This window comes from Dendrobates tinctorius, unplaced genomic scaffold (assembly GCF_039654945.1).
Source record: "Dendrobates tinctorius isolate UK_male_01 unplaced genomic scaffold, ASM3965494v1 ptg000232l, whole genome shotgun sequence".
Classification (NCBI taxonomy): Eukaryota; Metazoa; Chordata; class Amphibia; order Anura; family Dendrobatidae; genus Dendrobates; species Dendrobates tinctorius.
In genome coordinates this window covers 8,910,443-8,935,000 of record NW_027361899.1, presented here as the reverse complement: position 1 = coordinate 8,935,000, position 24,558 = coordinate 8,910,443, and the positions used below count along the sequence as shown (strand labels likewise).

Sequence of the window (24,558 nt, the reverse complement as noted above, 5' to 3'; positions counted from 1 at the left end):
GTTTGAGCAGGAGGGGACGGCGATGAGGCTGAGCTTTCACTTCTGGGCGTTGAGCTATATATATAAATCCCGCTGCCCCTTGTATTGTACGACATGATGGGATGTCAGCAGATGTAAGGATTTTCTCCTCCGTCCTATTCTTTGGAGATATCTGGAGCATCATATGGGCCCGAACTAAAGTGACTCCAGATCTTCTCGGGGCTTTGTGAATCTGATGCAGACCGGAGAGGAATTATTCTGCCGGGGATTCTGTTTGATGTTCTGACACATTTTATCCACCCCCTGAAAAATTGGATGTCTAAAAATTTCCATTCCTTTTTTTTTTTTTTGTTGATATGTTTTTGCAAAAATAAAAAGTTCCATATCTGGAAGAGATAACAGAACACCGGCGTGGGCTGAAAGGAGAATGTCACTTTTGGCAGGAACAGATTGAGGCTTTGTGTTCTCCTGAATCAGACACCATCCCTCAGGTAATTTCCGTGGATAAACACAAGCAAGCTAGCACACTATACAAAGCACAATGTTTCTTTATATATACTGTATATATATATATATTTCTACTTTTTTGCCATTTTTTATAAGATGACGCTGGACTGGAAGCGTTTTTATTGTATTATTCATAACAATGTTGACTCCTATAACATAGGGAACTATTCCTAATGGGCTGCGGATTTCTCGCCTGAAAAGTCTTTTTTAGCAAGAAATCTTTTTTTTTTTATTTTTTTTGAAGCTATACTTTTTCATACAATATTAAAACACTTCTTGACAGTGTCTTTAGGAAAGTTTCCAGTTGAATCGAGCGCAGGGTAACATTTGTCTTAGATGCATTTTTCCATACAAAGTTTTATAGGTTTGGAGCATTTTTGTTTTCACTGAATCAAAAAAAACGTTTTGGTATTATTATTTATAATGCGCTTTTCAGGGTTCTAAAATCCAAATGTTTTAAAGGAAAGCATTTTTTTTTACTGTTTTTTTTTAAATGATTTCTATGAAAAGAACGTCAAGCTCAAAAAATGCTAAAAAAATAAAAATGGAAGGAATATATTGGTTGAGGTAATGCAACTTTTAGTATTTTGAGAAGTTTCCATTACACTGCGTTCACACGTCGCATTTTTTTTGCGTTTTCGCGGCTGTTTTTACTGCTCGATTTTGCCGCGAAAACGCAAAAAAACAGCATCCCATGCAATCCTATGGGATTCCACAATGCTGTGCTATTGCTGCGGATTTTCCCACCGCAGAATCACATCGCAGAAAAATCCACAGCATGCTCATTAATTTGCAAAATGGCGGCGATTACACCCACATAGGATTGCATTGTTCTGCTTACTTTCCGCATGTGGCTGTGCCCACCATGCGAAAAGTAAGCAGATCAATTGCGGATGGCACCCATGGTCCGGAGGAGAGGAGACTGTCCTCCGGGCTCTGGGTACCATATCCCTGTAAAAAATAGAATAAAAAATAAAAAAATCGTCATATTCTCACCTTCCGACGTCCCGCGCAGCGTCACCAGGCTTCAGCGATACACGCAGCAGCTCCCGTTCCCACTGATGCATTGCGATGACCTTTGCTGACGCCACGTCTCGCAATACTGTAGCAGTCTCGCAAGACCGCGACGTCATCAAAGGTCATTGCCGCAATGCATCACTGGGTACAGGACCTGCCGGAGCATCACGGAGGCCTGGGTACGCTGCGCGGGACGTCGGAAGGTGAATATAACTCTTTTTTTTTTAAATTATTTTTTACATTCTATCTTTTACTATTGATGCCGCATAGGCGGCCTCAATAGTAAAAAGTTGGTCACACTCGTCAAACACTAGGTTTGACGAGTGTGACCAACCTGTCAATCAGTTCTCCAAGCGTTGCTATAGATCACTTGGAAAACGTTAGCATTCTGCAAGCTAATTACGCTTGCAAATTGCTAGTTTTTCCGTGGGAAAATTGCGGGAATTTAAAATGCGATTTTAAATGGAATTCCGAAATTCTCGCGGTAACTTCCGCGGGAGTTCCGCTACATGTGAACTTAGTCTTATTGTAAAAACTGATTTCCAAATGCATAGGTATCATAGAGGCAATCTATGCAGCTGCTAATGGGCCTCTGGAGAGAGGCGACTGACAAATTTAAAAATCTGGTAAAAATCTGGTCTGAGTTCCGATCTCCTCAGTGTTCCGCGCAGGAAAAACCGCTCTGTAGCGACTCGCAGCGGACCAGCACAGAGGCACTTTGTACAATCCTCCCTTTCTAGGCAAGTCCTTAAGGGCCGAAATATTGTTCACCCACTCCCAAAGAGGACAAGGTCTTTACAGAGACCTTCCCTGACTGCTGCCACAGGATAGTTGGCGTCTGGTGACGCGGACGATGTAGAGTCAGGTACAAGAGTAAATCCAGAGCTAGCTGCAAAAACCCCAAATGAAAACCAAAGGGTAACCCCAGGACAATAGCTAATAAGGAAGAACCAATAATGACCACTAGCAGCTACTGAGAAGCAACCAGAACCCAACCAGGGAGCACTCACCATACCACCACACAAGGGAGCGGAATAAACAGCACTGGACTGGATTAGGAGCCGGCCTTATAAAGCCAGCCCAGATCTAAGGATCACAATCAGGTGATGTATCCCTCCCAATCATGACCATGGAGCCACTCGCTGCTCACCGGCGCAGGAGGGGGCACACATTCCCACCACTGGCTGACCCCAGGCAAGGCAGCGTCCTGCAAAACCGGGAGGCACAGAGTGCTCCAATGCCAAAACTTTTCCAATTCTTTTGAGTTTCTCATGCCAAGAATAGTATTTAATATTCACTAAACTCCAATGGAAATGTGGGCTCCATTGGAAGTCAACAAGATTTGTGAAGATTTGCTGAGAGCCATTTGAGGTCAAAGATGACAAAATCACGACTAATGCAAGAACCTCAAGGTTCAGAGCTTCTGCTGAGGAGCCCACCTGCCCTTAGTGCAAAGCGATGGAGGGGTGCCAATGGGTTGTAATGGCAGATGAGGCTATTCTGAAGACCACCACCTCAACCATGGCACTACTCCGATAAAGCCCCGCCATCGTCCAATAATTGTACAACAGACCTGCATTATTGCAATATCGAAGGGTAACATGCAGGCAATCAAGCTATTTTACACTCAAGTCCCCTACGGAGAAATTAAAGATAGGAGATATATAAAATAGGAGAATAGGAGATAATAAAAACATAAAGAAGTTTTCAAAAATCTCTATATATAATAGTAAAAAAATAGAAAATCAAATAAAAATCAAAAGTATAAATCTCTCTCTCCTCTTTTCAAAAAAATTTACAAAAATGAACATATTTAGACCTACTTTGTGCTAAAGTGATCAAACTACTGAAATATTACAATATTTTGCATAAATCACTATATTTTTGTTATTTTGCCTCCCCCAAAATGGAAATAAAGATATGAAAAAGTCTTATGCTCACTATAATTGAGGTATCAATTACAGCTCATCCCAGAAAAAAGAAGGAGAATTGGAACTACTAACACAGGAAAAGAAATATGATGTCATTGGAATCACTGAAACTTGGTGGGACGATACACATGATTGGAATACAAGACTAGAAGGATACAACTTATTTGCAAGAAACAGACTTGATAAACGAGGAGGGGGTGTCGCATTGTATGTTAGAAACACGTATATCTGCACAGAGATTGAAGCTTCAGAGACTGGGAGTTCTGTGGAAACTGTTTGGGTAAGAATACAAGGACAGAACAATAGAAAGGACACCATTGTAGGCATTTACTACAGGCCGCCTGTGCAAGCTGAAGATATGGATGAACTCTTTATGCATCAAATGGCCAAGTTCTCCAAAAAATATGACATAGTTGTCATGGGAGATTTCAACTATCCAGACATTTGTTGGGAATCTCTCTCAGGCAAAACTAACAGGTCAAGGAAATTCTTATCCTCTCTTGCTGACAACTTTATCTTCCAAAAGGTAAGGGAGAAAACAAGGGGAACTGCTACCTTGGATCTAATCCTTATAAACAGGGAGGAAATGGTTGAGGAGGTAAAAGTGGCTGGGACCCTAGGAGGTAGCGACCATGCTATTTTAGAATTTTGGATAACTAGAGGCGGAAGACCTGTGAAGACTCAGACGTCAAGGTTAGATTTCAGAAAGGCAGATTTTAAGGGATTCAGAAAGAGAATTGGAGGGATCCAATGGCTGGATATCCTAAAAGACAAAAATGTCCAGGAGGGATGGGAAATCTTGAAAAATGAAATTCTCAAAGCACAGTTGTTAACAATTCCGAAAAGAGGGAAGAATAGGAAGCATTTAAGGAAACCAGGATGGATGAACACAGAACTTAAGCACATGCTAAAAAGGAAAAAAAAGATGTTTATAAAATGGAAAGAGGGAGGCATATCTAAAGAAGAATATAATGCTGTCTGCAGAACCTGCAGGGCACAAATCAGATTATCTAAAGCTGAAAATGAATTGAGGCTTGCAAGAGATGTCAAAAGCAATAATAAAGGATTTTGGGGATATGTCAAAAGTAAAAGAAAAGTCAAAGATGCTATAGGATTTTTACAGGATGAAAATGATGAAATGGTAAGACAGGATGTTGAGAAGGCTGAACTTTTAAATTCCTATTTTGCATCTGTTTTCTCTCAGAAAGGAAATGTAACATCAACTGTTATTCACAGTCCTATTAAGGGAATAGAAGAATCCAGGATATCTATAAACAGAAAGATAGTGAGGAAACACTTAGCTAACCTAAATGAATTCAAGTCTCCAGGTCCAGATGAATTACACCCCAGAGTACTGAAGGAGATAGCAGAAGAAATTTTTGAACCCCTCTCCATAATCTTTGAAAATTCTTGGAGAACAGGAGAAGTGCCAGAGGACTGGAGAAGAGCAAATGTTGCTCCTATCTTCAAAAAGGGGAAGAAGGTGGACCCAGGCAACTATAGGCCGGTGAGTCTGACTTCTATACCAGGAAAGATCTTTGAACAAATTATTAAACAACATGTATGTCAATACCTGGATAAGAATGAAGTGATTAAGCAGAGTCAGCATGGGTTTGTAACTAATAAGTCATGTCAGACTAACTTAATTTCCTTCTATGACGGTATCACTGATTGGGTGGATCAAGGAAATGCTGTAGATATAGTATATCTTGACTTCAGCAAAGCATTTGACAAAGTCTCTCATACAATCCTTATTGAAAAAATGACTAAGTATGGAATGGACAAGGCAACTGTTAGGTGGATTCATAACTGGCTTAGTGATCGGACCCAAAGAGTGGTCGTAAATGGCTGCACATCCAGTTGGAAGAATGTCTCAAGTGGGGTACCACAGGGCTCTGTCCTGGGCCCTGTATTGTTCAACATCTTTATCAATGATTTAGATGAAGGAATTGAGGGTAAACTGATTAAATTTGCTGATGACACAAAGCTAGGAGGGATAGCTAATACTAGAGAAGAGAGAGAGAGGATTCAAAAAGATTTAAATAAACTGGAGAAGTGGGCAGCAACTAACAGAATGGTTTTTAACAGGGAGAAATGCAAAGTACTACATCTGGGCAATAAAAATGAAAAAAGCATATACAGAATGGGAGGAATAGGGCTAAGTGACAGCACATGTGAGAAAGACTTGGGTATACTAATAGATCATAGACTGAATATGAGTCAACAGTGTGATGCAGCAGCAAAAAAGGCAAATGCAATTCTAGGATGTATTAACAGAAGCATACAGTCTAGATCACGTGAAGTCATTATTTCCCTCTACTTCTCTTTGGTCAGACCTCATCTGGAATATTGTGTCCAGTTTTGGGCACCACATTTTAAAAAAGACATCAACAAACTGGAGCAAGTTCAGAAAAGAGCGACCAGAATGGTGACCGGTCTGCAAACCCTGTCTTATGAGGAAAGGTTGCAGGATTTGGGAATGTTTAGCTTGCAAAAGAGAAGACTGAGAGGAGACTTAATAGCTGTCTACAAATATCTAAAGGGCTGTCACATTGTAGAAGGATCAACTTTATTCTCATTTGCACAAGGAAAGACTAGAAGCAATGGGATGAAACTGAATGGGAGGAGACACAGATTAGATATTAGAAAAAACTTTTTGACAGTTAGAGTGATCAATGAGTGGAACAGGCTGCCACGAGAAGTGGTGAGTTCTCCTTCAATGGAAGTCTTCAAACAGAGGCTGGACAGACATCTGACTGGGATGATTTAGCGAATCCTGCTTTGAGCAGGGGGTTGGACCAGATGGCCCAGGAGGTCCCTTCCAACTCTACGATTCTATGATTCTATGATTCTAAGCCATTTATACATCAATGCAAACAGTGGCATAACTAGAGTCTGATGGACCCCAGTGCAAGATTTGGACTGGGGCCCATCCTGGTATATACAGTATGTCCCTCATTCTGGCCCCATCCTGGTATATATATCCCACATCCTGGCATATGTGATCCATTCTGCAACTGTTATTTAATGTATAGAAATAAATAAACCATTAAACTCACCAGGGGTGCATATAGAAGTCAAGGAGCCCCATAGCAGAGGTATAATGCACTTCGCACAGTCCTCTGTATAGTATAATGCAATGCCCATAGTCATCCATATAGTATAATACATTCCCTAAAGTCCTCCATATAGTATAATGCACCCTCTTAGTCCTCCGTACAGTATAATGCACCCCGCTTAGTCCCTCATATAGTATAATGCACCCCACATAGTCCTCCATATAATATAATGTATACTCCATAGTCCTCCATATAGTATACAGCAACCCCAAAGTCATCCATATAGTATAATGCACCTCCATATATAATGCACAGCCCATAGTGCTCCATATTAGTATAACACACAGCACTTATCCTTCATATACATGTAATATAATGCACTACCCATAGTCCATATAGTATAATACACAGTCTATAGTCCTTCATATAGTGTAATGCACAGCTAATAATCATACACATAGTCTTAATGCACAGTCCATAGTCCTCCATATAGTATAATGCACAGCCCATATTAAAAAATGTAATATAATGTACAGCCCAGTCATCCGTGTAGCATATTGCACAGCCCATAGTCATCCATACAGTATAATGCACCGCCATATATAATGCAAAGCCCATAGTCCTCCATATCACTATAACACACAGCACTTATCCTTCACATAATATAATGCATTCCCCATAGTCCTCAATATAGTATAATGCACATCCCAAAGTCATCCACATAATATAATGTACAGCCCATGGTCATCCATGTAGTATAATGTACAGCCCATAGTCCTCCATATAGTATAATGCACAGCCCATAGTCATCCATGCAGTATAATGCACAGTCCATAGTCCTCCATATAGTATAATGCACAGTCCATAGTCATCCATGTAGTATAATGAACAGTCCATAGTCATCCATGCAGTATAATGCACAGCCCATAGTCATCCATGTAGTGTAATGCACAGCCCATAGTCCTCCATATAGTATAATGCACAGCCCATAGTCATCAATGTAGTGTAATGCACAGCCCATAGTCCTCCATATAGTATAATGCACAGCCCATAGTCCTCCATAAAGTATAATGCTCAGCCCATAGTCATCCATGCAGTATAATGCACAGCCCATAGTCCTCCATATAGTATAATGCACAGTCCATAGTCATCCATGTAGTATAATGAACAGTCCATAGTCATCCATGCAGTATAATGCACAGTCCATAGTCATCCATGTAGTATAATGAACAGTCCATTGTCATCCATGCAGTATAATGCACTGTCCATAGTCATCCATGTAGTATAATGCACAGTCCATAGTCATCCATGTAGTATAATGCACAGCCCATAGTCATCCATGTAGTATAATGAACAGTCCATTGTCATCCATGCAGTATAATGCACTGTCCATAGTCATCCATGTAGTATAATGAACAGTCCATAGTCATCCATGCAGTATAATGCACAGTCCATAGTCATCCATGTAGTATAATGCACAGTCCATAGTCATCCATGTAGTATAATGCACAGCCCATAGTCATCCATGTAGTATAATGAACAGTCCATTGTCATCCATGCAGTATAATGCACTGTCCATAGTCATCCATGTAGTATAATGAACAGTCCATAGTCATCCATGCAGTATAATGCACAGTCCATAGTCATCCATGTAGTATAATGAACAGTCCATTGTCATCCATGCAGTATAATGCACTGTCCATAGTCATCCATGTAGTATAATGCACAGTCCATAGTCATCCATGCAGTATAATGACCAGTCTGTAGTCATCCATGTAGTATAATGCACAGCCCATAGTCATCCATGTAGTATAATGCACAGCCCATAGTCATCCATGTAGCATAATGCACAGCCCATAGTCATACATGTAGTATAATGCACAGTTGTGTCTGATATTACATTTTATCCCGATTTAGCCAGTTAAGCTGCAATGCCAAAAGTGACCAGCTGACAGGTATGGAGCTATTTTTGGAAGAAAGCCGTCATGCTTTTCTAATTCTGCTCTAATCTCTTATACCTGATATACAAAGTAAAGAAACAGAAACTTTTGATTCTCATTCAGCCAAAATGGGCAATAGAAGAAAAAAAAACAGAAGAAGAAAACCATTTTGCCTTTTTGTCATTTTTGCATAAAGCAGCTCCTCTGCAGGTGGTTAGAACCTGTGACATTCTTATATTCTTACTGCAAATTCAGACAGACATTAATTATGTAATTACTCAGCGCTGATCTGAATCTCCATCTACTATAATGTAATAATAGGTGCTGGTGGGATCGTCACCGCTCGGCGGTTTTTCACTTTTGTCAGGAATGTTTATCATTGTCCCATTGCATTCATTCCTGTCCTTTTGTCGGGATGTGAATGGCAGCCGCGGTTATGATTAGGGAAGGGTTCGTTTTGACAAACTATAGTCCTGCAGAACGTCTGCTAATAGCGATGAGAGTCGGAGATGTACAATGCGCTAAAAAGTTGAGTGATATAAGGATCGCTCATCCCTCCGATTACAGGTCATAGATGGGATGTGAAAACCTTGTGGGAGACTACAGTCATGGCCAAAAGTTTAGAGAATGACACAAATATTATATTTTCACATGATTTGCTGGCCTCTGGTTTTTGTGTGTGTTTGTCAGATGTTTTTATCACATACAGAAATATAATTGCAATCATATTATGAGTAGCAAAAGGTTATATTGACAGTTAGAATGAGGTAATGCAGCAAGTCAATATTTACAGTGTTGACTAGAGTTGAGCGACTTTTGGTTTTTTAGGGTCGCGTTTCGTTTCGTGAAACCCGACTTTTCCAAAAGTCGGGTCGAGCAAGATCGTCCGATTATAGGGAAAAGTCGGGGTCGTCCCGAAACACGAAACCCAATGTAAGTCAATGGGGAATAAAAGTCGGCAGTGAGAGGAGGACAGGAAACACACCTACAGTGCCCATTTGAATGCCAAAAGCATCAATTCTTCTTACTTAAGCTTGTCAACCTTAATTAACTTCATAATACAAGTTACGCACTGAAAAATGGGGGTTATTTGGCTAAATTTGTGGGGGGGGAGGGCTGGCTGCAGGTTTTCATGTGCCCTGGGCGAAAGAGCGCCCCTTTAACACATACCACAACTCATCATGCTCCGATACGGCAGAGAAATAGCTGTATAGTACAATGAAAAATACCTCACTTTTTACATCTCATGACGAGGCCCATCTATTTCTCCATACAGAATCATTGGTCCCATATAATGTTTGAAACAGTATATGATGAGCTCCACATAATGCTACAGTATATGTTGGTCCCCATGGATGAAGCTCCACTGTCTTATGGGCCCAAATAATGCTCCAAACATAATGGGCCCCATTTCTAATGCTCTAGTGTATAATGGGCCCTGTAAATGCTGCTCCAGTGTCTGATGTCCACCTTTGGAATGTTCCAGTGTATGGTGGGCCCCATCTATCATTCTCCAGAGTATAGTGCTCCCCAAAAATTGCTGTCCCAACATAGAAAACAATCAAATAAGTCTCCTCGCTAGGGAATCCCTGTACTTGTCTGGACAGGCGCTGTAGCTTGCTTAACAGCTCGCCAGCCGTTCTCACGCCCAGTATGGATTGCACGTGATTGCACAAAGGTTAGAAAGGGTACCGTATCCCCGGATAACATGTATGGATAGCGTACACATTCAAAATATATGTCTATACAGCATGAGGCAGGCTCAGACGGTGTTAGGCCCAGTATGGATTGCACGTCATTGCACAAAGGTTAGAAAGGGTACCGTATCCCCGGATAACATGTATGGATAGCGTACACATTCAAAATATATGTCTATACAGCTTGAGGCAGGCTCAGACGGTGTTAGGCCCAGTATGGATTGCACGTCATTGCACAAAGTTTAGAAAGGGTACCGTATCCCCGGATAACATGTATGGATAGCGTACACATTCAAAATATATCCATAAACAACAAGAATAAGTATAAATTGCCCAAAAATAAACACTTTTATTGAATACAAAAATACAAGGATAAAAATTACACACAAGGGTGACTGCTATCCAAAGCAGGAGCCATATTGCACTAGTGCCCATTTAACCAAATATAAGTACAAATATTAAACAATTACACACACTGATCAGAAAGTGGCATGTGCTATAATACATATAGCTGAATATTTATATTGCCCGTTTAACCAAATATAAATAAAAGTATTGAATAATTACACATATTGATCAGAGAGTGGCATGTAATTTGCTACGTACAGCTAAATAGCCCAAAGAGAACAGCACAAATGTTACTGAACTCACAGTACTTCCCACAGTGGGTATATACACAACCACTCAGTGATCACTTAGCAAAAAGAGCCCAACTATGAGCAATGTGTATAAACAGATACATAAACATACTACCAATGTGGTAAGGACACTTACAAGATATAAGTAATGGCGCTGGCTTCCCACTCGCCCCAACGCGCGTTTCGCTTCTTCGTCAGGAGGCGTGTCTAATGGCTAGGTGGGTGGGTATTAAATATACTGGACGGCCAATCACAAGTTAGCAACATATGCACGTCACCAATTTATCATGCAATCCAACCCCATTACGTATCACTGCTTCCTGTCTTCATGGCGCATGTGCCGCTGGCGTCACACTCCCTAGAAGGAGACCACGGATGGGCGGACCCGGACCAGAAGCGGCGGCGCGTCGTCAAGACGACCGCGCAAGCGCACCACTTTCCCATTGTCCGCCCATCAGAGGTCGGAGCCCGAACAAGCCGGACATGCGCACTCCACAGAGCAGTTAATGTCGATATTATATTAACTCTAGGGAAAATCTAGAAGAACCAAAATATAATATAAATAGGATATCAATACATTTGCATAGTCAGTAATACAATACAAAACTAATACATGAAAAAATAAACAAAATATACAAAAGCAGCATCAAAATACCACAATATACATTCAAAGTAGGCTACAATCTAGTAGAATAAATTATTTAACCATACTGTGATATACATAATATTATATATACTGTAGTAAAAAATCTTGAACGATGCAGAAAATTCTTCAAGAGATCCCTACTTAGAACGTCCCACTTAAAGAGGATGATTCAATGGAAAGAGAGGTCAGAAGGAAATCTTTATAAACTAAAATCAAATACATAAAATATTAAAACAAAATAAAATGAAAGAAAAGAAACATACAACCCAACTACACACAGGGCCCACATATAATACTATAAAAAGGAACTGAACCCGAAACTTTCATTTAGCCCAAAGGGGGTAATGGAATGTAAACGGTATATCCACTTACTTTCTATTTGGGATAAACTTTTAAATATGTCCCCCCCTCTAGGGCCCAAAGATACCTGGTCAATAGCTTTAACAATCAGCTTGCTTGAGTCGGATTTATGGTGAACTTTAAAATGTCTCGCAAGAGTCTTCAACGTGTCCATGGAATCCATATTCTTTGCCTTTTCGATGTCACGTACATGCTCTCGGACACGAATTTTTAGCTCGCGAGTAGTCATTCCTACATAAATCAATCCACACGGACATTGAGCGTGATAAATGACTCCTGAGGACGAACAGGTAAGGCGGTGCAAGATCTTAAAAGAACGGGATCCATCAAAATTAGAAAATTCCTTACATTTAACTAAATTTCTACACGCTTTGCACAGTCCACAAGGGAAAAAGCCCTTAATAGACTGACCAATCGATTTTTGCCTAGATCCCTCATAGTGACTTTGTACCAACAAGTCACGTAGATTTTGAGATCTTTTTGCTGTAACTAACGGTACTGGTGAGATAAAATTTCTAATGATGGGATCCATTTTCAGTATGTCCCAATGTTTTTGGAAGATACCCTTTAGAGAATCCCATTGATTGTTAAATGGAGTAATCAGTCTAGGTGATGAATTGGCATTAATCTCCCTATTAGGAGATTTATATAATAACTCATTTCTGGTGACTTTGCATGCTCTACGATATCCCCACCGAATAGTCCTATGACTGTAACCACGTTCTCGGAACCTCGAATATAAATCTTTGGCCTGTTGATCAAAAGTTTCTTTCGTTGAGCATATTCTCTTAATTCTAAGATGCTGACCAATCGGAATACTGTTGATGGTTGAGCGCGGATGTGAAGAGCCAGCATGTAATAGAGTATTGGTTGACGTGGGTTTCCGATATACATTAGTGGCCAAATGGCCATCTTCCATACATTGGATATCTACATCTAGAAAATTAATTCTGCGACCATAAGAATGGGTCAGTCGAATGTTTAAACAATTGTCATTGAGTTCCATCATAAGACAATCCAACTGTTCTACTGAGCCCTCCCATATGAACCAAATGTCATCAATATAACGAATCCATTTATGGATTCTATTCATCTGGTTCACTGGGTTGCTCTGAAATATGTCACGCTCCCAAGCCCCAAGGAACAAGTTGGCATATGAGGGGGCACAGCAAGCCCCCATAGCTGTCCCCTGGAGCTGTAGGAATATCTGACCATTGAAAGTAAAACAGTTGTGCTTGAGTATAAATTCTAGAAGCAGAATCAAAATCTCCACCAACGGTTTCTCTAAATTACTAGAATGTAGATACCAAGATACTGCACGCAAACCATCCTCATGCCGTATCGAGGTGTAAAGGCTCTCCACATCCGCGGTCACCATCAACATATTGTCCTGCAAATCCAATCCATCAAAATGACCCAAAGCAGATGTAGTATCTTTGATGAAAGAAGGCAAAGTAGAAACTATTGGTTTTAAATAATGGTCAATAAATTGACACACCAATTCACAAAGTCCTCCATTCCCAGAAACTATGGGTCTCCCCGGTGGATCAATAGGATTTTTGTGAATTTTGGGAATTAAATAAAATGTAGGGAGACGTGGTTTAATACCAATTATGGTGTAGGGTACCGTATCCCTGGATAACATGTATGGATAGCGTACACATTCAAAATATATGTCTATACAGCATGAGGCAGGCTCAGACGGTGTTAGGCCCAGTATGGATTGCACGTCATTGCACAAAGGTTAGAAGGGGTACCGTATCCCCAGATAACATGTATGGATAGCGTACACATTCAAAATATATGTCTATACAGCATGAGGCAGGCTCAGACGGTGTTAGGCCCAGTATGGATTGCACGTCATTGCACAAAGGTTAGAAAGAGTACCGTATCCCCGGATAACATGTATGGATAGCGTACACATTCAAAATATATGTCTATACAGCATGAGGCAGGCTCAGACGGTGTTAGGCCCAGTATGGATTGCACGTCATTGCACAAAGGTTAGAAAGGGTACCGTATCCCCGGATAACATGTATGGATAGCGTACACATTCAAAATATATGTCTATACAGCATGAGGCAGGCTCAGACGGTGTTAGGCCCAGTATGGATTGCACGTCATTGCACAAAGGTTAGAAGGGGTACCGTATCCCCAGATAACATGTATGGATAGCGTACACATTCAAAATATATGTCTATACAGCATGAGGCAGGCTCAGACGGTGTTAGGCCCAGTATGGATTGCACGTCATTGCACAAAGGTTAGAAAGGGTACCGTATCCCCGGATAACATGTATGGATAGCGTACACATTCAAAATATATGTCTATACAGCATGAGGCAGGCTCAGACGGTGTTAGGCCCAGTATGGATTGCACGTCATTGCACAAAGGTTAGAAGGGGTACCGTATCCCCGGATAACATGTATGGATAGCGTACACATTCAAAATATATGTCTATACAGCATGAGGCAGGCTCAGACGGTGTTAGGCCCAGTATGGATTGCACGTCATTGCACAAAGGTTAGAAAGGGTACCGTATCCCCGGATAACATGTATGGATAGCGTACACATTCAAAATATATGTCTATACAGCATGAGGCAGGCTCAGATGGTGTTAGGCCCAGTATGGATTGCACGTCATTGCACAAAGGTTAGAAAGGGTACCGTATCCCTGGATAACATGTATGGATAGCGTACACATTCAAAATATATGTCTCAGGAGGCAGGCTCAGACGGTGTCAGGCACAGTATGGATTTGACGGCCCAGATTACACAGCGGAGGAGCAGGGAGAGGTAAAGATTGCAAATGCTGGGGCCCTGGCCAAGCAAGGGAGGCCCACTCGTGGGCGTCGGTACTGGCACTGGGCACCTCATAGTACAGCGGTGTGTCTGACGGCGGGTGTGCACCACCACCGTCAGAGACACTTGATTGCACTATGAGGGACCCTGTGCCAGTGCCCGCGCCCAAGAGTCGGCCTACCCACCTGTCCAGGGCAACGGCACTCGCACGGTGTCGTGCGCTAGGTGGTGACCCCGGCCATGGGGGGGGAGGCAGCACAGTTAGGGAGTTTTAGAAAGTGGCATATGTTGATGTTGGACATTCAACTGATGCAAAAGGCGAAATAGGTGAAGCACCAGGAAGAGGTGGACCAAAGCAAGCCATTTTTCTGTCACCCTATGTGTCATCAGGGGAAGGTGGGACAAAATCCTTGGAAACCCATGCGTGGTTCATTTTAATGAAGGTTAGATCATCCACATTTTGGGTTGACAGACGGGTCCTTTTTTCTGTCAGGATTGATCCAGCTGCACTGAAGACTCTTTCCGATAGCACACTTGCAGCTGGGCAAGCGAGCTCCTGTAAGGCATATTGGGACAATTCAGGCCAGGTGTCCAGTTTAGCGGCCCAATAGTCAAAGGGGAATGACCTGTGTGGGAGAACATCGATATGGGAGGAAAAGTAGTTTGTAACCATAGTTGACAACTGCTGTCTCCTGTCACTTTCCATCGATGCAGTATTACCAGTTGTGTGAGCGGTATTTGAAAAATCAGTCCACAACATTGTCATGAAACCCCTGTCTCCAACGCCACTTCTGCTGTGTGCACCACGAACACCTCTGCCAAGCTGCCCCCGGCCCGTACGGCTCGTGTGAGAACCATCACCGCTGCTGTGTGCTGGGAATGCCTCAAGCAACCGATTTACCAGAGTTGCTTGTTTATTAGCCAATATTAGGTCAAGGTTCTCCTGTGGCATGATGTTTTGTAATTTGCCTTTATAGCGTGGATCCAGGATGCTGGCCAACCAGTAGTCGTCATCGTTCATCATTTTGGCAATGCGGGGGTCCCTTTTTAGGATCCGCAAGGCATAATCTGACATGTGGGCCAATGTTCCCGGTGTCAATGATGCACTGCGAGTGCTGGGTGGAGGAGCACTTTCTGGCAAATCCACATCCCTCCAGTCACGCACAAACCCTGTACCAGACCTTGCCACGCCAACATTTTCACTTGCCCCACGAGATGCATCCTCCTCCCCTAAGTAATCATCCCCATCATCCTCCTCCTCCTCCTCTTCTTCCTCCACCTCGTCCAGGAGAGGTCCCTGAGCAGACAATGGCTGAATGTCATCAAGGATTCCCTCCTCCTCTTCCTCCTCATCAACATTGGCTGCAGACGCCTGCTCTTTAAGGTGCGTCAAAGTTTGCATGAGCAGACGCATAAGTGGGATGCTCATGCTTAGGATGGCGTCGACTGCGCTTACCAGCCGTGTGCATTCCTCAAAACACTGAAGGACTTTACAAAGGTCTTTCAGCTTCGACCACTGCACGCCTGTCAACTCCATGTCTGCTCTCAAAGTGCCTGGCCGTGTATCCTCCCACAAATGCATTATGGCCTGCCTCTGCTCGCACAGCCGCTCCACCATGTGCAGGGTGGAGTTCCACCTTGTTGCAATGTCGATAATGAGGCGGTGGTTGGGAAGGTGGAGCAATCGCTGCAGCTTCTGCATACGAACGGAGTGTACAGGCGACCGGCGGATGTGCGCGCACAGTCTTCGCACCTTCTGGAGCAGGGCTGTTAACTCCGGATAATTTTTGAGGAAGCACTGCACCACCAGGTTCAAGGTGTGAGCCAAGCAAGGTATGTGGCTGAGTTTTGAAAGGGCTATGGCTGCCACAAAATTACGGCCGTTATCACTAACTACCTTGCCTGCCTCAAGATGTACACTGCCCAGCCATGACTCAGTTTGTCGCTTCAAGTACTCGGCCAGCACCTCGGCGGTGTGTCTGTCGCCCAAACACATCATCTGCAACACAGCCTGCTGACACTTTCCACTAGCTGCTCGATAGGGGGACACATCGTGTGCAACAGTGGCAGCTGCAGATGGAGTGCTCGTACGACTGCGCTCTGTGGACGAGCTGTCGCTTCTGGAGGAGGAGGAGGAGGAGGAGGGTCGAACGCCTACAGCCAACTGTTTCCTATACCGTGGGCTAGGCAGCACTGTCCCACCACCGCTGTCCCCTGTGGACCCTGCATCCACCACATTAACCCAGTGCGCAGTGATGGACACGTAACGGCCCTGGCCATGCCGACTGGACCATGCATCAGTTGTGAGGTGCACCTTTCCGCTCACTGACTGCTTGAGTGCATGGACAATGCGGTCTTTCACATGATGGTGGAGGGCTGGGATGGCTTTGCGAGAGAAGAAGTGGCGACTGGGTAGGTCATAGCGTGGTACTGCATAGGCCATGAGTTCGCGGAAAGCTGTGCTTTCCACCAACCGAAAGGGCATCATCTCAAACGAGATTAGTTTGGCAATGTGGGCGTTCAAACCCAGTGTACGCGGATGAGAGACTGAGTACTTTCTTGACCTACTCATAGTGTCTGGGAGGGTGAGCTGGACTTGAGAGCTGCATATGGTGGAAGTAGCGGTGGACAGGGCGGACTGAGAGAGGGTTGATGATGGTGATGGAGTTGTTGTTCTTTCTGATGGCCTAGAATCAGTCTTTCGTTGATATAACAGTGGGATTCCCTGACTGCTGTGGCCTTGCAACGACACCTCAACATTTGCTGCTGTGCTAACCGGTGGGCTTACAGTGGGGGAAACAATGTAGCGTTGCTGACTACCTTCGTTATGATCAGTTGCACATGTGGCACTTGAGGTTTGGTGTTGTGTCCACGCTTGCAAGTGCATGCTGGTTAAATGTCTACGCATGCAACTGGTATTCAAATTTTTCAGATTTTTCCCTCGGCTAAAGGTCTTTGCGCACTTCTTACAGATAACCTTGGCCTGATCATGAGGATTTTGTTCAAAAAAGTGCCACACTGCACTCTTCCTACTTTGGCAGACATTTTGCGGCCTAGCACGCTGTGATCTTTTGACCCTCTGGACAAGCTGTCCAGCAACTCTTTTGATGTTTGGAACCTGTCTTTGGAGTGCTCCGGGCCTGCCAGATAACAGCTGTTGCGATGTCGATGTCTGCTGTGGATGCTCCTCATCTGAGCTATTGGAAGCAGCACCCTCTTCCCCCAATGGATGCCAATCTGGGTCAACAACTGGGTCATCCATCACCTCCTCTTCTATGTCATGTGCAACTTTCTCTGTGTCACCGTGTATGGTGGTATAGTGTGCGGGAAGGGGCACCTGAGTCTCATCAGGGTCAAAATCTGGCTCTGTACACTGCGAGGACAATGTAGTGCTCTGAGTGAATGTACCAGCAGAATCATCCATCAGCGGCTGTGCATCAGTGCACTCCATGTCAGATTCATCTTGGCCTGGGTAATTCACCATTTGACTTGATAATCCAGGCATGGTATGTGAAAACAGCTCCATGGAGTAATCAGTAGTATGGCCTGCGTCATCCTTCAATCTTGGTTGGGGTGAAGGACACAAGGAAAGGTGTGGTTCATGAACATGAGCCTCCAATGACGACTCAGTGCTTTTACTTTTTACAACTGAAGAAGAGGAGGCGATAGAGCTGGAGGCTGAGTCAGCAATGTAAGACAAAACTTTTTCCTGATGCTCTGCCTTTAAAAGCGGTTTGCCAACTCCTAGAAAACTAAGCCTTCGAAGCCTTATGTAGCCAGACGATGACGCAGGGTCAGCACCTCCTGCATTCGGTCCTATTTTGCTCTTGCCACTACCATCAGATCCACCACCAACACCATCATTACCAGCTGCCAACCCCCGCCCAATTCCACGGCCTCTTCCACCAGCCTTCCTCATTTTTGGTAGAAATGTAGACAAAATCCAACAAACTATATAGTAATGTAAAACAAGGTACAAGGTGTCTATAGGACAGGGGAGTTTTAGAATTTCTGCACACACTTGTGGACAGTGGACACTTGTGGATTGTGTGCGGCCCACTGATATCTGAGCGCTATGTGACACGCTCGATGGCACAGCTGCCTGTGACCAAAGTGACGAGAGGATAATGGAGATTTTGAATCTCTGCGTACACTTGTGGACAGTGGACACTTGTGGATTGTGTGCGGCCCACTGATATCTGAGCGCTATGTGACATGCTCGATGGCACAGCTGCCTGTGACCAAAGTGACGAGAGGATAATGGAGATTTTGAATCTCTGCGTACACTTTTGGACACTGGACACTTGTGGATTGTGTGCGGCCCACTGATATCTGAGCGCTATGTGACACGCTCGATGGCACAGCTGCCTGTGACCAAAGTGACGAGAGGATAATGGAGATTTTGAATCTCTGCGTACACTTTTGGACACTGGACACTTGTGGATTGTGTGCGGCCCACTGATATCTGAGCGCTATGTGACACGCTCGATGGCACAGCTGCCTGTGACCAAAGTGACGAGAGGATAATGGAGATTTTGAATCTCTGCGTACACTTGTGGACAGTGGACACTTGTGGATTGTGTGAGGCCCACTGATATCTGAGCACTATGTGACACGCTCGATGGCACAGCTGCCTGTGACCAAAGTGACGAGAGGATAATGGAGATTTTGAATCTCTGCGTACACTTTTGGACACTGGACACTTGTGGATTGTGTGCGGCCCACTGATATCTGAGCGCTATGTGACACGCTCGATGGCACAGCTGCCTGTGACCAAAGTGACGAGAGGATAATGGAGATTTTGAATCTCTGCGTACACTTTTGGACACTGGACACTTGTGGATTGTGTGCGGCCCACTGATATCTGAGCGCTATGTGACATGCTCGATGGCACAGCTGTGACCAAAGTGACGAGAGGATAAGGGAGATTGGATTGCTTTTAAAAAAGCAGTTTGTGGAGCAGTGGGTAAACAGCAATGCCAGCGTGTCAGGAAGCCTTAAAAGGCAGCCCAACAACCAACACCACTGATACACCACAATATAGCCTCCCCTTGCACTGCACACACAGTGACTTGTGTGTTGTGCAGGCCAAATCGCTAGCAGCAGAAGCAGTTTTTTTGTCTTCTTCCCTGCCTAACGCTCTCCCTACAGAATCAGCAGCAACCTCTCCCTATACTAAGATCGGCAGAAGTAAGATGGCGGTCGGCGTGCACGCCCTTTTATACCCCCTGTGACGCCCACCAAAGCAAGCCAATCACTTGCATGCCCTTCTGAAAGATGGTGGTGACCCGTGTTTATGTCATCACGTTGCCCACAGTGTCCGTGGATCCTGATTGGCTGAAAAAGAGCGCAAAACAAACTTTTGAAACGCGACTTTGGCACGTAAGTCGCCGACCTCGTGGCCGACCTCATCCTAGGGTCGGGTTTCGTTTCATGAAACCCAACTTTGCCAAAAGTCGGCGACTTTTGAATTTTTTAGACCCATTTCGCTCAACTCTAGTGTTGACCCTTCTTCTTCAGGACCTCAGCAATTCTCCCTGGCATGCTCTCAGTCAACTTCTGGATCAAATCCTGACTGATAGCAGTCCATTCTTGCAAAATCAATGCTTTTATTTTGTCTGAATTTGAAGGTTTTTGTTTGTCCACCCGTCTCTTGATGATTGACCACAAGTTCTCAATGGGATTAAGATCTGGGGAGTTTCCAGGCCATGGTCCCAAAATCTCCATGTTTTGTTCCCTGAGCCATTTAGTTGTCACCTTTGCTTTATGGCAAGGTGCTCCATCATGTTGAAAAAGGCATTGTTGATCGCCAAACTGCTCTTGGACGGTTGGGAGAAGTTGCTCTTGGAGGACATTCTGGTACCATTTTTTATTCATTTATTCATGGCTGTGTTTTTAGGCAAGACTGAGAGAGAGCCCATTCCCTTGGCTGAGAAGCAACCCCACACATGAATGGTTTCAGGATGCTTGACAGTTGTCATGAGACAAGACTGGTGGTAGCGCTCACCTGGTCTTCTCCGAATAAGCCGTTTTCCAGATGTCCCAAACAATCGAAAAGGGGATTCATCAGAGAAAATGACTTTACCCCAGTCCTCAGCAGTCCACTCCCTGTACCTCTTGCAGAATATCAGTCTGTCCATGATGTTTTTTCTGGAGAGAAGTGGCTTCTTTGCTGCCCTCCTTGAGACCAGGCCTTGCTCCAAGAGTCTTCGCCTCACAGTGCGTGCAGATGCACTCACACCTGCCTGCTGCCATTCCTGAGCAAGCTCTGCACTGCTGGTAACCCGATCCCGCAGCTGAAACACTTTTAAGAGACGGTCCTGGTGCTTGCTGGTCTTTCTTGGGCACCCTGGAGCCTTTTTGGCAACAAGGGAACCTCTCTCCTTGAAGTTCTTGATGATGCGATAGATTGTTGACTGATGTGCAATCTTTCTAGCTGCGATACTCTTCCCTGTTAGGCCATATTTGTGCAGTGCAATGATGACTGCACGTGTTTCTTTAGAGATAACCATGGTTAACAGAAGAGAAACAATGATGCCAAGCACCAGCCTCCTTTTAAAGTGTCCAGTGGTGTCATTCTTACTTAATCATGACAGATTGATCACCAGCCCTGTCCTCATCAACACCCACACCTGTGTTAATGGAGCAATCACTGAAACGATGTTAGCTGGTCCTTTTAAGGCAGGGCTGCAATGATGTTGAAATGTGTTTTGGGGGATAAAGTTCATTTTCGAGGCAAATATTGACTTTGCAAGTAATTGCTGTTAAGCTGATCACTCTTTATAACATTCTGGAGTATATGCAAATTGCCATTAGAAAAAATGAAGCAGTAGACTTTGTAAAAATTAATATTTGTGTCATTCTCTAAACTTTTGGCCATGACTGTAGAGGTATTTTGTTTCCTGGACTCACCAGCACCACCCGTGTCTAATGGTCATATGAGGTAATGCAGCTCACATTCATGAGGATAACATACAGAGGCTAAAAGAACACATTTACGGCCTCTGTCTGTTAATGGGGGATATGAGAATATTATAGAGGAGCTGTGATGTCTAAAGTGGGCAGTCTTTGCTCTTATTTTATTTCCTCTGAGTAAACAGTTTTTGTATTTTTTTTCCTCAAACCCACCATACGCTTGCAAGGGGTTTTGGCTTACATTGTAATTACTATGGAGGGCAAATAAATGTATGCTCCTAGAAAAATCCATGAGTGCTGACCCCTTGGTAAAGACCAAAAATGTAGCACTAAATATAAAGGCCTGCATTTTTTTGCAACCAAATGACAGATTAAAAAAGAAAACAGAAAAACGAACAAAAATGAATTATCAGGTGATCAATACAATATAAAATAAGAACGTGACACTTTTGGCATGGTGACTGCTCGTCTTTGACTTTCGTGCTCATAACTTTTCCCCATGCACTTAGGCTTAGGGTGATTTCCACACAGAGGGTCAATATTTCATCTTTTTATACAAGCCGTGTTTGTGGGAAAATGTTGCCTCTTTTGGCTTCAACATTTTTCTAAATTTTACCAAACCTCTAGTGAGTTTTGGGTTCAAGATTGGACTTTGTGTCACCAGTCTCGATAAATTCTCCTTGCAATATTTTTTAGAACAGCAGGTTTTGATGCATTTTTTTGGAATTAATGTCTTTTCAACTTCAGTCTTCCATTTGTGTATTGGGCTTCTGTCAAGAATTTTCCAGCATTTACAAGGGCAAGCAATGTTCAGGTGTTGGGTATTACATTCCATTAATGTTAATGGCACCTTTTGAGTTATAGTGAATACCAGAGTACCCTAAACAAAAGGCCAAAAATGAGAAGAATGTAATATATGGGATGAGAAGAGTAAAAGCTGGAAATGAGATGAGAAGAGTGGAAGACCAGAGATAGCTAGAAAGCAAGTGACAGAACACAGGACTGGAGATGAGAAAAGTAGAAGACAAGACATGAAATGAGAAGAATGGAAGACCAGACATAAAAGTCAAGCACTGGACTCGACAGAGTACTGGAGATGAGAATAGTAAAAGACAGAAGATAAAATAAGAAGAGTAGAAGACTGGAGATAAGATTGGACAGAGGACTGGAGATGAGAAGAGTAGAAGACAGAAGATGAAATGAGAAGAATGGAATACTGGAGATAAGAAACAAGCAAAGGACTGGACAGAGGACTGGAGATGAGAAGAGTAGAAGACAGGAGATGAAATGACTAGATCGGAAGAATGGAGATGAGATGAAAAGAGTGGAAGACATGAGATAAGAAGAGTAAAGCTGGAGTCACACATAGCGACTTACCAGCGATCCCGACAACGATATCAACGTGTCAGCATCACTGGTAAGTTGCTATGTGATCGCTGGTGAGCTGTCAAGCAGACAGCTCACCAGCGATTAGCACAGCGATGCCGAGTGCGCGGCATCGCTGTGTTCGTTAACGCTGATGCCATGGATGCATGTAAAAAATAGAATTAAAATAAAAAATATTGTTATTCTCACCTTCCGGCGTCCCGCGCAGCCATCCCGCCTCTCTCCACGCTCCGGTCCCAGTAATCCTTTGCGAGAATGACCGCGAGAATGTCATGGTCTCGCGGCAGTGCGACGTCTCGCGGTCATTCTTGCAAAGGATTACTGGGACCGGGAGCGTGGAGAGAGGTGGGAAGACTGCGCGGGACGCCGGAAGGTGAGAATAACAATATTTTTAAATTTTTTTATTATTTTACAGCTGATCGCTGGTCTCCCGCCTGTCACACGCAGCAATGCGTGGTGGCCAGCGGGAGATCAGCGACGAAAAAAATGTCCAGAGGCTTCTTGCAGCGATCAGTGATACTGGCAGGGTGGGCGGTCGCTGATCGCTGTCATACACAGCGATCTCGCTGGTGAGATCACAGTTGTGTCACAGAAGTTGTGACTCAGCAGCGATATCGCTAGCGAGATTGCTATGTGTGACGGGGCCTTTAAAGAAGAGATGAAATGAGAAGAGTAGAAAACCGGAGATAAGAAGCAAGAAGAAAGGACTGGACAGAGGAATGGAGATGAGAAGAGTAGAAGAGAGGAAATAATATGAGAAGAGTGGAAGACTGGAGATAAGACACAAGTGGAGGACTGTAGAAGAGAAGAGTGGACGATAGGAAACGAGAAGTGTGGAAATCTAGAGATTAGAAGCAAGTAGAGGTCTGAATATAAGAAAAGTGGAAGAATGGAGATGAAATAGGAAGAACAGAAAACTGGACATGAGATGAAAAGATTGGATAGCGGAGAAGAAAAAAGTAGAATGCTGGAGATTAGAAGCAAGAAGAGGAGCAGAGATGAAAGATAAGTGTAGAGGACTGAAGATCAAATGGTAAGAGTGGACTAAAAGAAATGAAAAGCAAGCGGAGGATCGGACAAGAAGAGATGAAGACTAGAGATGAGATGAGAAGAATGGAAGGAGGACTGAGCGGGAGATGCGGTAGCAGGATAGGGCATTGTACAGATAATTTAATTGTTTTTAACTTCTCTCTGGCCCTATAAATAATCGCGAAAAATGGTTTCAGGACTGCCACTATTTAGCTCGATTTGTGCAATTCAAGTTCCAAAAAATTTGTAGTGAATTATTATTTCTATTAATCATTTCCCTCATCCCGTTTACAATCCCTGTATAATCCCCATTCTTTCACCAGCCCATAGAATAAACTGTAATACTTCACCTTTGATTCATTAAAAGCGATTCTCAAATCTAATGGTCGTTGAATTGCAACCGGATCAAAAACATAAAAATGTTCTCCTCTCCACCTCTTGGGTAAAAAATTCTTTTGCGTTGCTCAGTTTTCGCCATCTCATTGCAGGGTGGATTCCACTTGAGGACAGAATTGCTTTTAATGAAGGGTAGAAGTATTACAGATGAGATGAGACTTTATGCTGCCATGACAACTGCCGCCTTTAATATTCGGTGCACATATGAGCAGGCGCAGTGTGCAGAATAATGTGGATATATATAAATTAATATATC

General features: G+C 43.5%; 1 protein-coding gene across 2 annotated transcripts in view; it reads left to right on the top strand.

The window, feature by feature from the left end:
* Positions 1 to 24,558, top strand: part of LRFN2 (leucine rich repeat and fibronectin type III domain containing 2) — a 731,551-nt gene that overhangs the window by 397,583 nt on the left and 309,410 nt on the right. The window contains exon 3 of one of the 2 annotated variants that reach the window (XM_073556299.1): positions 1 to 4,698. This exon is cut by the window's left edge and continues 6,471 nt beyond it. The exons of the other annotated variant lie outside the window; for it this stretch is intronic. The gene's annotated coding sequence lies outside the window, so the exon portion shown is untranslated. Of the gene's footprint in view, positions 4,699 to 24,558 lie in introns of those variants that run through there. 2 annotated transcript variants of the gene reach the window in all.